Here is an 18506-nt window from a genome sequence, read left to right on the forward strand (position 1 = left end):
CCATCTGTGGCCCTGCATTTGGGTCAAAATGTCAGCTGCAGCTGAGGGTAAACATGTTCTGAGATGTGTAGGAACAACAACCGAAGCCCAGTTCTGCCATTTAATCATGCCTGCAAGAACACTAGTGTTGCAGAGTCTAAAGCCAGTTTCAAATCACCACCGACCCACAGACTCCCATCTAAATTGGACTAGAAACTTCAGGTCCAAAACGACGACATTCTGAATGTATACTGAGCGAAAATGACAAAAAATTTAACCAGACAGAACAAAAATCATAAACACACAAAACTCTTTCACATTAAGTTTTGGAGCCCTCTTCCAAAAGTCCTGATATAAACCATATGCCTTTAAAATACACATATATAAGCACTTAAAAACTGTCCAGTTTTGATTTTCACATACTAAAAAGATTCAAATGTTTTAAAGGATTTCTATCAAAAGATTGTTGATGGCAAGAAGAAGCAGCTAGTGAAAATTAAACTTAGTATAGAATTTAAACCAAATAACCAGGGTGACATATTTATGCCTTGAGCTTATGTGTATGATTATTACCATGATTTACATTCAAAAGACTCAGGACTAAATGAAGACATTCGCACCAAAGACCTCTTGCTTTTTTGTCTTAAAGATTAAGAATGTCATTTTGACTTGAAATAATTTAATCATCAGTCTATATCTGAACATCCTAAATAAAACTTATAATCATCATCATGAACTCCCCTCAACTGCAGGAACATTTTTACAAATGGTCCATTTAATTTGTATTAACTATATAGCCACAAACAACAGGACTCAAAGCTCTCAGCTTCTCATCCCTACATTGGGTAAATATAAAAATACCCAGTTAAAAATGTCAAGACAAGCTGATCAAGTTCAAATCAGAATACTGGGGAAGAAATATGATTTTCTTTATTTCAGTAACTGCTGATTTACAGGGATTTTTATACTCAACCATCTCATCAACTGAGCATACCCTATATACATCATAGCACCTGACTGTTGGTGATCACCATGTCCATCTCTTTATGTACTCAGTGTAACCGTTTTTTAATGGCTTTTTCCAATAATATAATGTACTATGCCACAAAGTGGTTTATTGGACATGACAATGAGATCACTTTATTGAAATACACTCAGCAGACACCAGAAGTCAGTGATGTGGAAGAAATAGGAGACAAGCATGATGAATGTACACTGATGTTCACAGGTCAAGATCTCTCTTAGGAACATTTTGTAGCACATTGTTGAATTTTTGATATTGAGGATTACTATCAGAATTTTCTCTGTCTTTTTATCCATTAATACTCTCAGGTTTACCATTTTTGAATTGATGGTCTTTATATTAGCTGTTAACGGTACAAGATATAACTAATGAAGTGGTCTGCACATGTATAAAACAGCACACAACATCAAACATATTAATTAAAAAACTGCCGCCTTTGTAAAAGTCTGCAAATGACAAAGAATATAGTGTATAATAAAAACAAAGTTATTTGCATTAGCCTATATATAAACATATTTTTAATGCTAATGTAAATAAATTAATACACCTCATTACCCCCCTCACTCATCCTTAACGTAACCCTTAGCGTCACCCTGATCATTGTAAATCTATTTAAAGTGCCGGAAAACCAGAATAAGGTTACTGGGCACAGCACCAGCTCGTGTTGTACTGTTTTTCCTTCTTTCTTTCTGTCTTTCTTTTTTTTTTTTTCACGCTCACACACAAGTGGCCTCTGCATTCCGTTCTAACCCATCAGTCATTGGTCGACCGACACGTCAGTCATATTTTCCTAGGCTGTACTCGCACCTGATTGGCTGAAACGATACCTAGTCTCAGCGCGGCGACGCCATTGGTCGAGAAACTAGGTTAGTGGTCCGACAGGCATGACGGTGAAGAGAAAGTGGGTCACCGATTGAAAATCGTTTATGTCACAGTCCTGCGTGTTTGCCATCGCGTATTACCAGCAGATTTCAATGGATACACCGTTCTCATTGGCTCTTTTGTGAGTATTGAACTGCGAGCGAGCCCCCGCCGCGGTGGGTTAGGCGGGTTAGTGCGGGGTTTGTGCGGGCATTAGTGGGTGATGGACGCCGCCGGCGCTGCGGTCACGGCAGCCGCGGCTACATGCTAACCTGAGCCAGCCGCACGGGCTGCTTTTATTCATTAGAGGCGAATTTAAAGGGAAGAACAAGAAGGAGAAAAAAAACGCCCTTTTCACCCCTCTGTGGTTGTGACTATTGACAGTAATCCCCGGGGCTCGGACCCGCCAGGGGGGCAGAGGTAAGTCCCGTCCCTCGGTGCTGCTGGGGGGGAATAAGACTCTAGAGGAATAACAAACGTGACCTAAGATTAAGTGTACTGCCAGTGCCAGAGCTGGCTGGCTGGTTGTAAACAGGCCCTGGTGGGGGGGATCTGGGGGCTCGGTTTCTCCCACAGCATCCCCCCGCAGGTCCGGTGTTCTGCCAATTTCTGCTACCTGCCGAGAAATGCTACTTTGTGGTTCTGCGCATGCGCGCAGTCGATTTTTCAAAGTTTGATTGCCACGCTAAATTGATAATATGGGATGTTTTTTTTATTATTTTTTTATTTGCACAATGACAACAGTACATTTTTTATCATACAAGGACAAATAATTTGTGCAGGAGAGGAAAAGAAGCCCGAAGGGCTTATAGAAAATCCTCCCCCTCAATACAAAATCACCAAAACAAATCAATCAATAGAAAAAGAATAGAAAGGAAAAGAAAAGGTAAAAGAAACAAAGAAAAATACAATAAACACCCAAACAAAAAATATCCATGAAATGGCAATTTCATTTTAGTACGAATAGCCTGTTAATTTTGTCTATATAAAAGATACCCCATTAAGTTGGTCCTAAACATTTTTAAGGATGACACCAATTTAAGAGATCTATCTAAACAGTTCCAGAGTTGAGGGCCATGGAATTTGATAAAGGATTGGTGACTGGAGGTTGAGTATTTGATCCTTCAAAATACACGATCCATGACATGAATTGCATTACACTTTGTGAACATTATACGATAAAGAGAGAAAAAACAACAATTCTATCGCTGTATTTGATATTCATTCAGTCATTCGCCTTTATTTAACCAGGCAGGTCATTAAGAACACATTCTTATTTACAATCACGGCCTGGCAAGAGACAAGGACCACTTGGGGGGGAAAGGAAGTGGGCTAGGGAGTAAAACAGTAAAATTGTAGCTCTGCAAAGGTAGAAAACCATTAGGAAGCATTTTTTGGCAAAGCAGCAGAAATCTACAGAACACCGGTGTTCTGCCGATTTCTGCTGCGAAAAATGCTACCTGATGGGTTTTCTACCTTTTTGTTGCTGTGCGCATGCGCAGAACCACAAAGTAGCATTTCTCGGCAGGGAGCAAGGATCGGCATAACACCGGGCTGAGCCTTTTAAACGGCGATGTCGAAATGACGTCTGGTTATGAAACCTCACGGCGAGGTTGTCATTATTAGCAGGTGGGATGTAGATCTGTCTGTCTGGTACCCCCGCAGAGCATGCCAGAAGGCGTTAGACATGTTTTTAAGGCTGTGTTTCCCAGCCCTCTCCGTGTTGTTTGTGTTGAGCAGGAACAGCGTTGACTCGTGGTTGAGTCTGTCTAACAATGTGATGTCAAATAGTTCACGATGTTCCCAGGAGCAGCACTGACTTATGAGGGGGGGTCACACTCTCCACAGTAGGAGGCTTTGTTTGAAATGTATGGCACCGGCTTAACTTTTTATTTTATTTTAACTTTTTATATTTGTTGGGTTCTTAATTGAGAAAACTATTCAGTTATTTCTACTACAATACTTTAGACACCTGAGCTGAACCGCAGACCAGCATAAGCAGGTTGTTTTGTTTTAGTTTTCATGCAACTTAGGAACATATTTTAGTGTTGATCAGTAGTGATATATTTGCTACAATGGTTTTGTTGAGACGCATTTGCCATGATTCAAGAAAGCTGGTGATATTGGATGGCAAAATGATAAATCACAGGTTTTTGCTTAAATAAACTTTAATTTAAAAAACAGCATAGAGGTTATTGAGAAGGGAGAAGTTGAGAATAATTGTTGGGGAAAATGTGGTCAGCCTGGCCCCCCTCATCGTGATTTATGTTGTATAATTATGTGTTGTTGTTTTTTCTGTCTTTCTTTCTCAATTTGGAAAGTTGGTGAGTCATTCAGAAAGCCAAGTGGAGTGATGTGTATATATATATATATATTTTGGTGTGTGTCTGGAGCAGTAGATGATGATCATTAGTTTATTCAAAACCTATATGTATTAATTTTTTCAGTTGTATTACTCTGGGCTTTAATATAAGATTCATTTGTCTTTACTTATTGATAATTATGAATTGCCATGGGACCTTATTATGAATCAGACTTATTTTGAAAGACTCTTGTAGCATAATGCAATTAATACATCTCTTTCTGTATGGTCTGCCTGTTAGTGTCGAAGACTGTGTTTCGGTCTTTGTTTTCTATTTATTTATTTAGCCGTTGTTTAACCAGGAAGGTCCCATTGACATCCCAGATTTCATTTGTGAAGGGAGTTCTGCTCAAGTTGCTGCAGCAGCACATCCCACGGACAAGAGACAGTTACAGATGAAAACTAGTTTTTCATTTCATGTTGACTGTCTGCTCAGCTTAGTATTGATTAAAAATAAGCCAAGCACTTTCTTTAAGTCAAGTCAAAGTCAAAGTAGCTTTATTGTCGTTTCTTTCTTCACATGTCAGACATACAAGGAATCGAGAGGACGTTTCCCACTTCCCTCGGTGAAATATATAAAGTGCGCAGGCATAGGCACAACAGATAAGATTTTTAAACACTAGGCATTGGTTGTTTTAAACAACCACCCAAGCAACAATCCAAGCAAATAAGGTAACCTGGATATTAAAGCTTTATAATGAAGGACACAACCTTTCAGGTCCACACAGGTGTTTTTGTGCATTCTGGCCATTTAGATATCAGCTTCCTTACTAGATCATGTCTACAGTGTACAGGGGTTGGTGTGGGCCAACTAAAATTACCGTACTTCCATCAAATCACCAGTTTAACCTTATTTTGCATGATTTTGTAAAACGTAGGGATGGGGTGGGGGGGCATTATTCCTTTATATCATGTACTTTCAAGGGGATACTGTTTTGCCTTGCTTTTGCATGAGAAAAATCGGATAGTCTGGTATTTTCATTGTCTAACAAAAGTGAAAAAAAGGGGAGACAATTTCTGTTTAGAAATAGTAAGCAATCACAGATGACACAGAAAATTAGCATTTTTCAATTAACACAGTTGGTAACTTGGCAAGTCTGCAGTTTGGCTTTTTACAGTTTTTTTTTTTTTTTTTTTTTTAGTTGGACTTTTTGGATCATTTTAAGTTCAAAAAGAAATGTAGGTGGTGTATTTCTGTTCAAAATAAACATGGTGTATATGAGTAATTCATTCTCTATAGTGCAGGACTTTATTTTGGTGAGATTCTGCCATAGACTTAATTCTCAGTCAGTACGTTTACATTCATTAAGAGACAGTCGAATTATTGCCTTAGTCCCACTGATATTGAAGTTTTAAAAGCCATGTATACACCTTAGTCGGGCTGTAGTTGAACCGAACTGTAGTTCTTGAAATCGGGCTATTAGTTATTCCGGCATGTATACGCGAACCATGGCTAGCTGAAGTATTGACTGGCCTGGGACTCCCCCCTTCCAAAAGTGCTGATACCACGAAAGCGGGAATTGCAGTCATGGCATGACAACAACACAGTAGCAGCAGAAGAAGAGAGCAGCTGCATCGTTTGCATCCATATATTCCCGTGTTATTGTTGTCTTTCTACGTCAGCATCAAATGTGCCGCGTATGTTTACTAATTGTTCTAACTAACCGGAAGAATGCTAACGTGAAAGGGCGTTGAAAGGAGTCGAATGCACCTCAATCTATAATTTGATTCTCTTCCCGCGCATGTTTACTCAGATTTCTAGGGAAACTCTGGTTAAATCCTTAGCTCGATTATTGCCAATAGATTGATTTATATGTGCATGTAAGTGTACTGAGTGAGTTTCCATTACCACTTGAATTGTGCAAAACCTAAGTATCCCAAAGGAGAAACCCTTAATGGAAATGTCTAGAATTGGAAAAAAACTGTCAGATTTTTGCAAGAACCTTTTTATGCTTACATTAGGTAGTTTTTCCAGATGTGTGGATAATTCAGTTTAGTACACAGGTTTAATGGAAACGCATATCTACACATCTCCTGCATTACTGGATATTATGTGGTCCGTCAATCCAAAGCCATCAAAACCTAGTTGCCAGCTGTTTTTTGCCTCATTTATGTGATGTAAATGTGCTATGTTACCACTTCATCGTTATACATTACTGCCTTACATAAGGGCTTTGCCTTTGAATAATCATTTGAATGCCCATCTGCTGCCTTCGTCTTCTGTTCACCATTTTTGGAACAGCGGTAGTGGCAGTATTAGTAACAATAATTTGTCCAAAACTAAAGATGTTTTGTCCATCTACTTTGAAGTCAATATCATGTTCTTCCTTGTTTTGAAGAGAAGTCTCCCAGGATGAAATACAGAGAGTTATGGAGATGCATAGAGAAAACAAAGAGAGTTCAGTTCAGTGAAAATCACCAGCCCCCGAAAGCAGTACCTTGTCATAGTTTCAGAATTATTGCCAGGCACCGGAGTGGAACTAGTGATGGGGTAAACGCAGATGACTAATTTTGGTGTGTTTTGTGAGATCTGTATATACAGTGTGTGTATGTGTATATAAGACAAACATCATGGAATTATTGGATGATACTGATCTTTTTTTACATTTTATTTGAGTGTGTGTGTGTAGTCTTGCTTTACTTTTTGTGTAGTCTTGCCATACAAATCTGAATCTTTCATTGTATGTATTAGCCACTGAAGTGACCAAATATGGTAATTTGCCTGGTAAAGAGTAGATGGAGGACTAATGGTTAAAAAAAGTAAAATATTGCCCACAACCTTAATTTGGAAAATAATTTCAGCTGGTTTCCATAGAAAATAACAAGGAAATGTGCACACTCCAACTACACTTGAGCTTTAGAGATGATCACCGGAAAAAGCTTTCCCCTCCATTTTTGATCTTAATGCTAAGTCTGCTTGCTGGCACTTGTAGCTCCATTACTGCTGCGGAGACTAAAATTTGGCATCATTCATCCCATTCAGCTCTGTTTCCAAACATCGAATTAGTCATTTCAGTCTTAAGAGTATATTTAGAAGTGTGTGTGTGTATATATAAATGTATATGTATTACTCACACACAATGCACATAGAGTATGCAGACTGGTTGCTGTAATTCCTTTTTATATTAATCATACAGCTAAAATTATTTGTGTTTGAGGAGCTATGACCTCATTTCATCTTATCTACTGACCTGTTGTTTACAAAAGCTGTCATGGGTTAAATATTAAAAATAAATATTGTAAAAGTAGTATATCCAGAACTTTTTGGAAGAGGATTGACTAACATTGCCAGTAAGATCCAATCACCACTAAGAAGCTCTGCCAAGTTAAATAAAGCAGGATATTTTCTTGATTTAGATGACCTGATAAGGGCTGGATATTGCTTCAATTAATGACCATATGCTTATGATAGAAAAGTCAAAAACAACTTTCCACCAGATAGGCAGGTCACATACAGCATAAAGAGAAAAACTGTAAGAAATTGGGAAGCTACAATACGGTTTACTTTATTCAGTTAACAGTTTAAAAAAAAAGGTTTATTTCAGTGCTACTGTAAGTTGTTTCAAAAACTCCAACTGACTTGTCTTTGGTAAGAACTGTTTTTTTTCCTCGCTGGAACACAATGTTTTTCTTTTAAAGACTCATTGTCATAATCTGATATTGGTCTGCTCAGAGTTTTATCAGATTTTATCAAATTGTTTTAGATTTTTAAGAACTGTATTTGACAGTGTTCTGAAATATAACTGTCTGTTCATTAAAAAAAACACCATGAACAGGTTCCCATGAGCTTGTGTTCTTCTCCCATTGACAAATTACAGAACAAAGTGCTTCAGGCTACTTGGCAGCTTTTTTAAGAATATTACTTTATTTTGCAAACTAATATAAACTGGAAATGAATTCCCAGCATCACATTATATCACTAAGGCTGGAAAGCATTGGAAATGTTCTAGATTATAGATACCAAAACCAACACTGTATTTTCAACATTGTTTCCTGCATTATACTTTTTTTCTTTTTCCAATATTTATTTATTAAAAACCATTACAGTACAGCAAGTTATATTAGACATTATTGGTCGAAAACTTTGATTATATTTTTGAAGTAGTTTCAGAGGTTAAACAAATGACAGACTGTGGTTTAAGGAACATTCATCATCAGTAATTGTTTGCACTTATTCACTATTCGCAAAGAAACACAAAAGTACATTTTTTCCTTTCAACCAAACACAACCTCACATTCTTAGGAGGAGACTGAGTGTCACAAAGGAAAAAATAACTTCCATCTCGGGTTTTACTTTGTGCATTGTATTAAAAGTTCACTTTTAAGCCTGGCTTTTGCTTCTCCATCAACTCGATGCAAAGGCAATGCTGTCAGCTTGACGCCGCTGTTTACCCTTCAAAGTTCTGCATTGAGAATCGTGAGGCAATTCACCACCAAAATGATATCATGTTTTGGAGGGATCTTTTGTGAAATCACATGAATTTCATTAGTTGAGCGTTTACCTTTCAGTTTAATTTTTTTATGAGAGATGGTTTCTAGCCGATTAGGAGCTGTGAATGCTTTTATTGCAAATATTGCATCACAACTGAAAGAGAAGTTATTCAAAGGATGTAGCAGAATGGACAAGTGCAAATGATGCAGTACAGCAGACCAATCAGCTCTTGTGATCTGTGTGGCGTCTGTGTTCCCAGAAAATTTTAAAGGTGCAAGTTGAGCTCCAGATGGGGGGTGTCATGTCTACGCAGAGACTCTGTGTTGTGATGTCATTGATTGACGGAGAAGCATAAACCAGGTTTAATTTAGAAAGAGGAGAAACCCGAGACTCCAGTCTGGGTTTCACTTTGGATATATTGTGTTAAAACCTCCACAAAGCAGATGCCGGCAGTCCAGTGAAGCAACAACTGGCCTCTATCCGGGTTAAATCTACCACCGTGACAAAACACATGACACTATGGACTGAACAATGCGATTGTGGGACAGGATAAGTGATGATGCCCATCCAACACAAAAGATAGCAGATCTTTTATTTATGGTCTCGCACTTTGTACACGGTCACTGCACACTACGTTTACAGTTGGCTGCAAATAGTGACAAACTTGACTTCTTCTGAATAGTTGGTGAAATGTTTTGATGACCTCTGGATTGTGGCTCATTGTTGCGCTTTCATTTTAGTGAAAATACAACTATCTGTAACATATTTGAACTATTCTGAAAGAGAGGTGTAATTTGTGTTTAAGCAGTCTTGCATATCAGTGAAGTGGCTGCAGCGCATGGTACAGTATATAATCATATCTTTCATGCAAAAAAGAATCAAAATATTGGAACCACTCAGTGTTTCCTCTAGAATTTTTTTCAGCAGTGGGGGCAGGCTCTCCGGGGAGTCACTGCACATTAAAGAAATGACACTTGACACCAGATTTCACTGTTGCAAACTATTTATTGAACGACCAGTTGAAAATGGCATTTTCAAGGATGAATGTAAAACTAAATGGATAAAACGATACAAATGAAAACGATAAATAATAATTCCTTTACGGAGAATCAGTGGCAAAGTTTGCACCCAGACTCGGGACATTGGATTTGTCTTGTTTTTTTTTTGTAAAACAGCTTTAAGGCTCTGTTGTATGGAAATTCTTCAATAGTTGGTTTGTTGACGCTGAGCAGCCATACAGCTGCCAGGTTCTAAAGTCAGTCTTCAACTACAAATAGAAACAATAATGAGATTGTTTCCATCAATGTCCTACACCCTACTCATTTTGAAACTGTTTCTGGTTTGTGTCTGATATATTATTAAATGTCTTATCCTATTCATCGTTGAAAAGTCCCTCTCACAATTCACACTTTAATGCTAAATGTTAATGTTAAAATTAACAGTTTAATGCTACCAATTAGTTTACTCAAGTTAGCGACACTGACTTGGCACCGGCACCCAATTAACTTAAAGAAGACCTATTATGAAAAACACGTTTTTTCTTGCTTTAACATATATAAAGTGGTCTCCCCTCAGCCTGCCAACTCAGAGAAGGAGGAAAGCAACCAAATTCTGCAGTGTCTGTACAGCCGCCTGGATGAGCCATCCAGTCTGATGTGGATCTACGAGCCGTTCAGATTCTGCTCCCGTCGTTATGTGACGACGGGCGTGATTTACATAGGTTGGCCTCCGATGTGTGAAACCACGCCCACAACTAACTCTGGCCGGAACAACAACAACTCCGCCGGCTCGAGCTTCCGCCATTTTTTCGTAGCGGTGTGTCGTGATGGCGTCTGTTCGAGCTAGAAATGCGAATTGCTCTGTTGTTGGTTGTAAAAAAACAACACTTTGTGCCCTCCCCTGCTACGTGTCATTCAGGCAGCCAATCAGCACAGAGCCTCATTATCATAGCCTCCCCGCCCACTCAGAATCCCACATAGATAATGAGGTTGGGACGCTGCAGACATGGCTCAGAGGCTGAATTTCTAATTTATTTAGCCAAAAAAATCAAAAGCTTGTTTTAAGACATTCAAGGCCTGTTTAAAATAGGTATTAGATGCCATAATTATTCTCCTTTAAGCTACCGATATGTTACATAAACTTTGCTGATCTACAATATTTTGTCAATTAGAATGTATATTTAACTTGTCAAATTTATTTTGAGATATCTTAAGCTAATAAGTCTTATCTTAGTTAGCTGTCTTGTGATTTCTAACCTTGTGTATCAGGTACTGAAGCTGCACTTTCATCTCACTTTTATAATGAAGGACCCTGTTTCTAAGTAGTGCTGATGGAGACTTTTGGGATTTCTTGGCGCTTGAATGTGAGACGGATTGCTTAGTAGTTGTAGACTTGTTCATTGGTGTAGTTTTGTAAGATTCATATGTCTTTCATTGTTTAGCTTTGTGTTTCAGAGCCAAATTAAAAAAATAAATCTGAGGTATTTTACCATTTTTCTGCCTGAAGACCAAAGCATAATAACAGAAGAAAGGGAAAGCTAAAAACAACCCCACTGTGTTTTTCTGTTTTAAAAAACGCAATGGGAAAGGAGAAATGGAAAGTAAAGGTTATTTGTAGTGTTGTACGATTTTAAATGCTCGGAAGCAAGTGGCACAGAGGTGTATGATTTCAGTGAATCACAGGTGACTAGTTGGAAGGATCAAAATTGTAGGTTGTATTCCATGCAGAACTTTCTCACAGTCATATTTGAACATCATCGAACCCCAAGACACTGGAGAGTGCCACTGATTTCAGTGTGTTTTTCTCTACACTTACAGTAAAAAATGTTGTAAATAAATATCAGCATATGGCTCTCGTGCTGCCATAATTGTGACTCTGTTCTGTAATGGGAGGAGGGGAGCCTGTTTTCATTATGTGGGTGGTCTAACATTTTAAGAAGTCAATGAACAGTTGTGGCTTTTTTGTGGATGCAGTATGAAGCTTCTCTTTAATCTTCTACCTGTATTTTCTACAGTCTGTCTGCAAGTGGCGAGTTCTCTTTTCCTCCGCAGCACTACGGTTAGGCATGCAGAGGGCATGACAAATATTTGATGACCAATCGATGAGTTGAAAAAATAATCAACAGCTTAGCTGATTACCACAATAATTGCAGTTGCAGCCTTAGTTCAGATATAGTTCTAACTGGAAAAAACACAGATTAAAGTAATGTAGATGTAATAGTCTGTGCCCTCTCATGGTGTGTTCTGGTGAAACTGGGCACATTCTTTTTACCATTCCTGTGTCTAATTTCCTACCAGCTTGATTCACAGCAGCTAGTTAGGCAGGTCGTGCTGTGGCGCTCCCACGCTCAATAGGACCCAAGGGTCAGACTTCTGTCCTGTCAGCAAGACAGTATGATGAAGTTGCATATGTGTTGTCATGCTCACTGCATTGTTATGTTCCTCTTGTGTCCTTGTGGAGTAATTACATACTGTGACTGTTTTGTCCACCATCCTTAATTAAAGCATTTATGCTTCTATTATTGACGCAATGTCATGTCACCTGCATTTGGGTACCTCTTCCCATAACCTCCACCACGGCCTGAAGTGCACATCCCTAGAAATTCAATATGGGCTACTCAATTACGGGAAGAAAAAAAAATCACAATTATTATGGACAACTTTGAAATCATAATTATCCACTGATATTTGAGGCCTGTTAAATGTATCAAACTTATCAAAAGTAATGTTTGTAAAGCACTTTGAATCACTTTGTTGTTGAATTGTGCTATACAAATAAACTTGCCTTGCCTTATTATGAAAATGTTGACATTTCCACTATGCTTTAATTTCACACTAAATTGGACTCTAAATAAAAATATTTATGCCAACACATGAATTTATAGTAGAACTCTAAAATAATCCTTTAATCTTTTAATATTTTTTTAGCCAGAAACACTAGCATGGCCTTGATAATACTTAAATCAAATGAATTAAAACTATGTTACAGACCAAAAAAAGGGAGGAATCCCTCACAAACAACTGGTCCGTGTATGCCTCAAGATTTTCAGAAGACAAGACGAAATATGTAGCTAAATATATTTTTTTCTCAAATTACATTGTTTTTGTTAAGTGATGAAATTGAATTCATGATTAAGAATTGGAATAATTGCACAGATCTAAATTTAATTACGTACTAGAAGAAGCTTTTCAGGTTCCTCCTGCTGGGCATGTTTGCCATGCCCAATATATGCTTGCCAGAATCTACACCAAACATTTCTTTTCTTTTTTTTTTAAGTCAGAAATCTGCAAATTTTATAACATGAAAAGAATCAGGGAGTGATCCAGTTCCACCACGGATCATCTGTGTTTTGTCACAGTCAAACAGGTTTGCAGCCTGTTTTACTATAGATGGGTCAATGATTTATAAACTGAAGTTCAAACTGCGTTAAGGAGGCAGAAGATTGTGAATTGTAGGTGTACTGTATTTCTACACTATTTTATTTATCTTCTCCAAAATAAACTAGTGTGAGAACCTATTGTCGTCTTTACACTGGACCATCAGAATCAGAAAGGGGGTTTATTGCCAAGTTTGTCAACACACACAAGGAATTTGTTGTGGTGATTGGTGCAATACAGTAAGAATAAAAATAAAAATATTAAATCAAACAAATATATATGGACATAAACTGAGAGATAGAATAACGTAAAATGTATAACAGGGATAAACAGAAATGTACAATATGAGGATTAAAAAGTGCCGGATATGAATCTTTACAAAAAGTGACGTAGGACCATGTTAAAAGAAAACAGATTTTTCAAACATCATCCTAAACTATTTATTGGACTGAATTGATAAAATAGATTGATGGCATAGGCTTAACCCCAGCTGAGCTATTTACAAATGAATAGGCCGATACATAATTCAATAACCACTGAAAATCGGTAGTGGTTGGATTATTCCCATAATAACCAAGTAAATCAGTTTTTAATCACACACTCTTTCAGATGTGCAAAGTGATGCTGTGGTTGGTTGGTTGGTTTTAGCATATGTGGTTATCAGATTGTCAAGTGTAATATGGATTTAAAAAAAAAAAAAAAGTACCATGTACTTTTTTTTTTTTGCTTTGACCTATTAATCAGCTCCAGCAGCAGATTTGAAGCATCACGATGGGCTGATTCTTCAATGGTTGCTTATGGATGATGCTGTTAGTTCCACATGGATACACATCACTGTCTTCCATGGGAGGAACATACATGTCACATTAATTGTTGTGCATGAAACCTGCTCAAAGAGCTTTCACCAAATGAACCAGACATCAATATCCAAGACAACAGTGCCATATGGCTATTTACCTCAAGTTTTTCTCAAAGGCTATTTCTGAACTTGTATATCCACACATGTTGTGTAGTTGGACACAAAATGTGTTCACAGAGAGAGAACTGAACAGACGCCCACTAATGCTTGATATTTCATTACAAAGTTTGGCTTTCACACCAGTAGCGTCCTGAGTTTGTTGATGTAGTAATTCTTCTTACTCTCTATAATGGCTGTCACATTGTTCTCATCTGTTTGTTTGCCATTATTCACTTGCCAATCGAATGTTGCTTTAGTTTTCCAACTTCTTGGAAGATTTGCATGGTCTTTTTAAAGGACAACCTTCAGTCTGTAGTTTGTTTATTCTTTCACTACTTCCCTCAGTCAGTTGTTGTCTTGTAATCAACGTTGTAGTTCCTCACGATTTACTTCCTTAAACTATTTTACAATGACATTACTGTGGAAGTATCAGGGTTAAGCAAACAATTAATTGAATCAGCTGTAAGCTTTTTCAAGCTTTAAAAAAAATGTGCAAGTTGTTGCTTTTAGTTTCGGAACCACCATCTGGGACATTTCCTCCCATACTAGTACATACAAAATAATAGTGGATGTTCTCACAAGAAAAAACTGTTATTACCTTATTTTAACTCTTCTTGGTCAGTAAATGCATCATGGGAAAGCTAAATACCTGAAATGTATGTCTTTTGGGTTTTTATGTTTTCACTGAGTACAGAACACACTTAGTGCTGGTAATTTGTAATGCCTGTGAGGTAAAAATAAGCCAATGCTTATGGGATTCTGTTTTTTACTGCCATCCAATGCCAATGGAAAAAGCACAGCCATTTACATGATTTTAATAATTTTGAGTTTCAAATGGTAGAAGGATGCATAAAATCTTGTAACCTGCAGAAATGTTGGACGACATGTAAAAGTAAATTGCATTCATTGCACGTTTAATTTAGTAATAAAAGTCTTCCCAACTTCAGATGATCAGTTAGTCTTTTTTTTTTTTTTTTTTTTTTTGTTACTCAAATGATGGCTATGAATGTTGCTAATGCACTAAACGAGCACTGCTGCAACGCTGCAGGTGAACCTTGTGTTCATTATAGTTCTGTATAGCACTCATCAAACTAATGCATTTGCCATGCTGCTATACTTACCAAACCATATTGTCCTTAACATCATAGTTTGAAATCCATACTTGCACTCTTAGTTTAGAATTATGACACCTTTATCTTGCCATTGGTATTAGTTTAATCATTTCCAACTTTCCAAAGCAGTCTTTATCCCTGGTTACCGTGGAAGTGTTGAAGAGATTTGACTGTGAACTTGCTGTCTGGATGTTTCCTTGGTTCATTAACAGGTTTTGCTTGTTTGCTTTCTGACTGAGTGGGTGTCGAGTGTAGGACAGAGAAAAGAAGCTGAATGGTTTGCTGACTCACTGATGAGGTAAGGGTAGGTGGTGGATGGAAATTGAGGCTGGCTGGTTTGAGAGCATAGAGACTGAGTGACCCAGTTTTCTCTCCAGCACCAGTTCCTTTCAGTGTTCAATCACGATCTGGTGGTTTTCTCTTAGGCAGGGGCTTTGCTCCAGTTTAAAAACAAAATAAAAAAAACCACTAGACAAGCTTTCCCTGACAAGGAACCTTATTGTCTTGCTCTTTAACTATGTGTCTTGAGCACACATTAAAGTGAAGGTTGTTTTATTCACTCTTTTAAAGATTTTTTTCATAAAGTAAAAGTACTGCTACAACAAATAAATATGTAAGAACACTACTGACGATGCATCCCGTAAATTTAATTCTTCCCGGTAATCTCCTTCAAGTCCACCATTCACCGTCAATCCACCATTTGTATGTGCCGCACAGGAATCAACACCTCATCTTGTGTTTCTGGAATCTAGGTTACCTATGAAAGCAAGTCTTCCCAACCACAACAGTTGTACTTTTAGTCATTAGTTGGTTTTTTATTTTATTTTTTTTATTTTGTGTATTCAAGAATTAGATACTTACTGCTTTTCTAAACTTTAATTAAGCAAAGTGGTAGCACAACTAGTTTGACGAGAACCATCTGCACAACTCTCACCTGCAAGCAGATTGCAGAATTCTTGAAACAACTGCCATATTTTCTCCACAGCGTCTCTGTGAAAACCACTGCGCAGTGCACACACACACACACACACACACACACACACACACACACACACACACACACACACACACACACACACACACACACACACACACACAATGACCTCAATCAGGTGAACCAATGCTGCTGATTTTATCTGGATATGACTTATTTGGACAGAAGTCGCTGCTCTGCACATATCTCAAGTGTATGTGATATTAAATAATTCTTGCTCTGTAATCCATTGACAACCTTAACACGAAATGGATTTTAGAGTGTTGTGATTGATGCAACTTACTGAAGATTTTAGCAACCTAAGATAGCAACGTATCAATTCTTCAGAATGTAAGGAACCCTTTAGCTTATGGGAATCCATGTTATCTTACAAGGAAAAAAAAAAGTTTACAACTTGGAGATCTATTATAAATCTCTTCCCCATGTACGCTGATCTGAGATGCAGCCACAATCCCAGCTGAAGAGGAGAATGAAACAGCACTCGTATCTTGTTTTTCCTCCATCATATTAGTAAGAGTGGAACAAACCACCTCCTCAGTGCAGCAAGTAATGTAAATACTGATGGCTTGTCTGGGACTCTATTATGTATATTTAATTATTTCTAGAAATCCTTGAAAACTAGTGTTGGGTGAATTAGGAAGCTCCAACTTCTATTATGCTAGTATCTATTCTCAGAACCACTTGAGCTGACAGCAGTTCACACTTTGGTCCCTTTTATCGTTGTCTTTCAACAATCTTTTAAAATGAGAAAGCTAAAAAAGTCATATTTTGTTGGCGTCCTCATGGAGCTTCTTCATATTACAAGGTTATTTGCACATCACTGGTACGTTTTTTTTTTTTAAAGCAGTTTTATTTTTCATTTTAGTGCTCTTCCTGAATGAAAGTAGAGAGCAAGCTGCTGCTTTTCTGGGGGAATCATTAAAAAGTATTGAAGTGCTTTGATGTAGCAGTTGTGCAAAAAGCAATCCATGTTATGTTGCGTACTTGTATGAATATAACTTATTTCTGACTTGATTCTACTTTATTTTATTGTTTACATCTTCATCTTTACATTTGATTGATGCATTTTTTGTTTTTGTTTGTCCCTTTCTTTGCAGAGGTGGACAGATTGCGCCAGCTGCTTGAGGATTAGATCATATCAAGGCAGACCACATCAAAGCGGATGAAACTAGGTCAAGCTGAATCAAACCAAACCGAGACCACATCAAAACGGAGCAGACCAGGCTGATCCGGACGATACCAGGCCAGTCCAACAGGCCTGATCCAGTTTCCTATCCAGGTACCGAAGCAGTTCTTCTCTCCACGTGTAGGAGGTTCTGACTCATATTTCGGAGGCAAATTTGAGCCCGTGAATCTTGGGCGTCAGTGTGACTCATTTGAGAGCTTCAATAAAGTAGAAAACGTAAACAGTGCTGGGTCAATCGAGCTGCCTTTCTTTCTTTCTTTCTTTCTTTTTTTATTTAGCACTTGTCATACCACTAGATTTAGAATAAAATACGTTTGGAGAGTGCCAATACAATGGGAAAACTACAGAATGAACAATGATGTTTTGCATTAAAAACATACCCCCCAATCCCTCCACCTTATTCCAGTTTGAGCCAAACTCCAAGTTCAATATCAGTTTATTGGGTTTTTTTTTTTTCTCTATAAATTAACTCCCTCTTTATTATATTGAATATGGATGTTACTTACTATTTCCTATGGAAGTTTAAAATTAACAATGAAATAGTTGTTGAAATATACCTTTCGTATTGGAAGTACTTGGAATTGCAGAATTTGCACGTTTTAAAATTCCTGGGACCATTTCAGTCTTATTTCACATATTATTCCTAACAACTGAGTAATGGGAGTTCATGGTAGATAATGCTGCTGGTTTGTTGGTCCCTACATAGCAAGTTGGGATCTTTTTTATGTGCTTGCCTCCTTGACGCTCAGGCAGGGCAGCTAACTAAAAGTAACAATGTGATAAGATACACACCACTAAGTCAGTATTTTCTGAAATAACAAGCACGGTGCTTCAGTCGGCGAGATGGCGGTTTGCAAATGTTTGGTCTAAATGATCAAATTGGTTGTCCTTAAAAAGGATAATTAGAATTTCTTGTTGAAGGGTAACACTCATACTTCTAATGGGAGTTATTGTCACTAACTAGTATCTATCGTCATTGAAACAACCAAACTGGGTTCACCTGAAAATATTAGTACCAGAAAGCAGAAGCTGGATGTCGACAGTAAAACTATGGACTATGGATTATTATTCAGAGCAGAATTCAGTGCTGCCTCAGTTTAGTACTTTGTGTTTGTGTAATGTTTAAAGCTGAACGTTTAAGATAATGTCACTGAGTCTTTGCTAAGCATTTCCAAAGAGGGAAGGATGTCATCCAGGGTGATCCTGGGTGTGTGATTTGGAG

At 37.7% G+C, this 18506-nt stretch overlaps 1 protein-coding gene across 3 annotated transcripts in view; it reads left to right on the plus strand.

Annotated features, from left to right (window-relative positions):
- The first annotated feature begins 1868 nt into the window (after positions 1–1868).
- bmal1a (basic helix-loop-helix ARNT like 1a) overlaps positions 1869–18506 on the plus strand; it is a 38285-nt gene continuing 21647 nt past the window's right edge. For 2 of the 3 annotated variants that reach the window (XM_061721198.1, XM_061721200.1), the window contains exons 1-2: positions 2031–2284; positions 17196–17377. The gene's annotated coding sequence lies outside the window, so the exon portion shown is untranslated. Of the gene's footprint in view, positions 2007–2030; positions 2285–17195; positions 17378–18506 lie in introns of those variants that run through there. The other variant, XM_061721199.1, reaches the window with a different exon arrangement.

The sequence above is a fragment of the Cololabis saira genome, chromosome 5 (assembly GCF_033807715.1).
Source record: "Cololabis saira isolate AMF1-May2022 chromosome 5, fColSai1.1, whole genome shotgun sequence".
NCBI classification, from domain to species: Eukaryota; Metazoa; Chordata; class Actinopteri; order Beloniformes; family Belonidae; genus Cololabis; species Cololabis saira.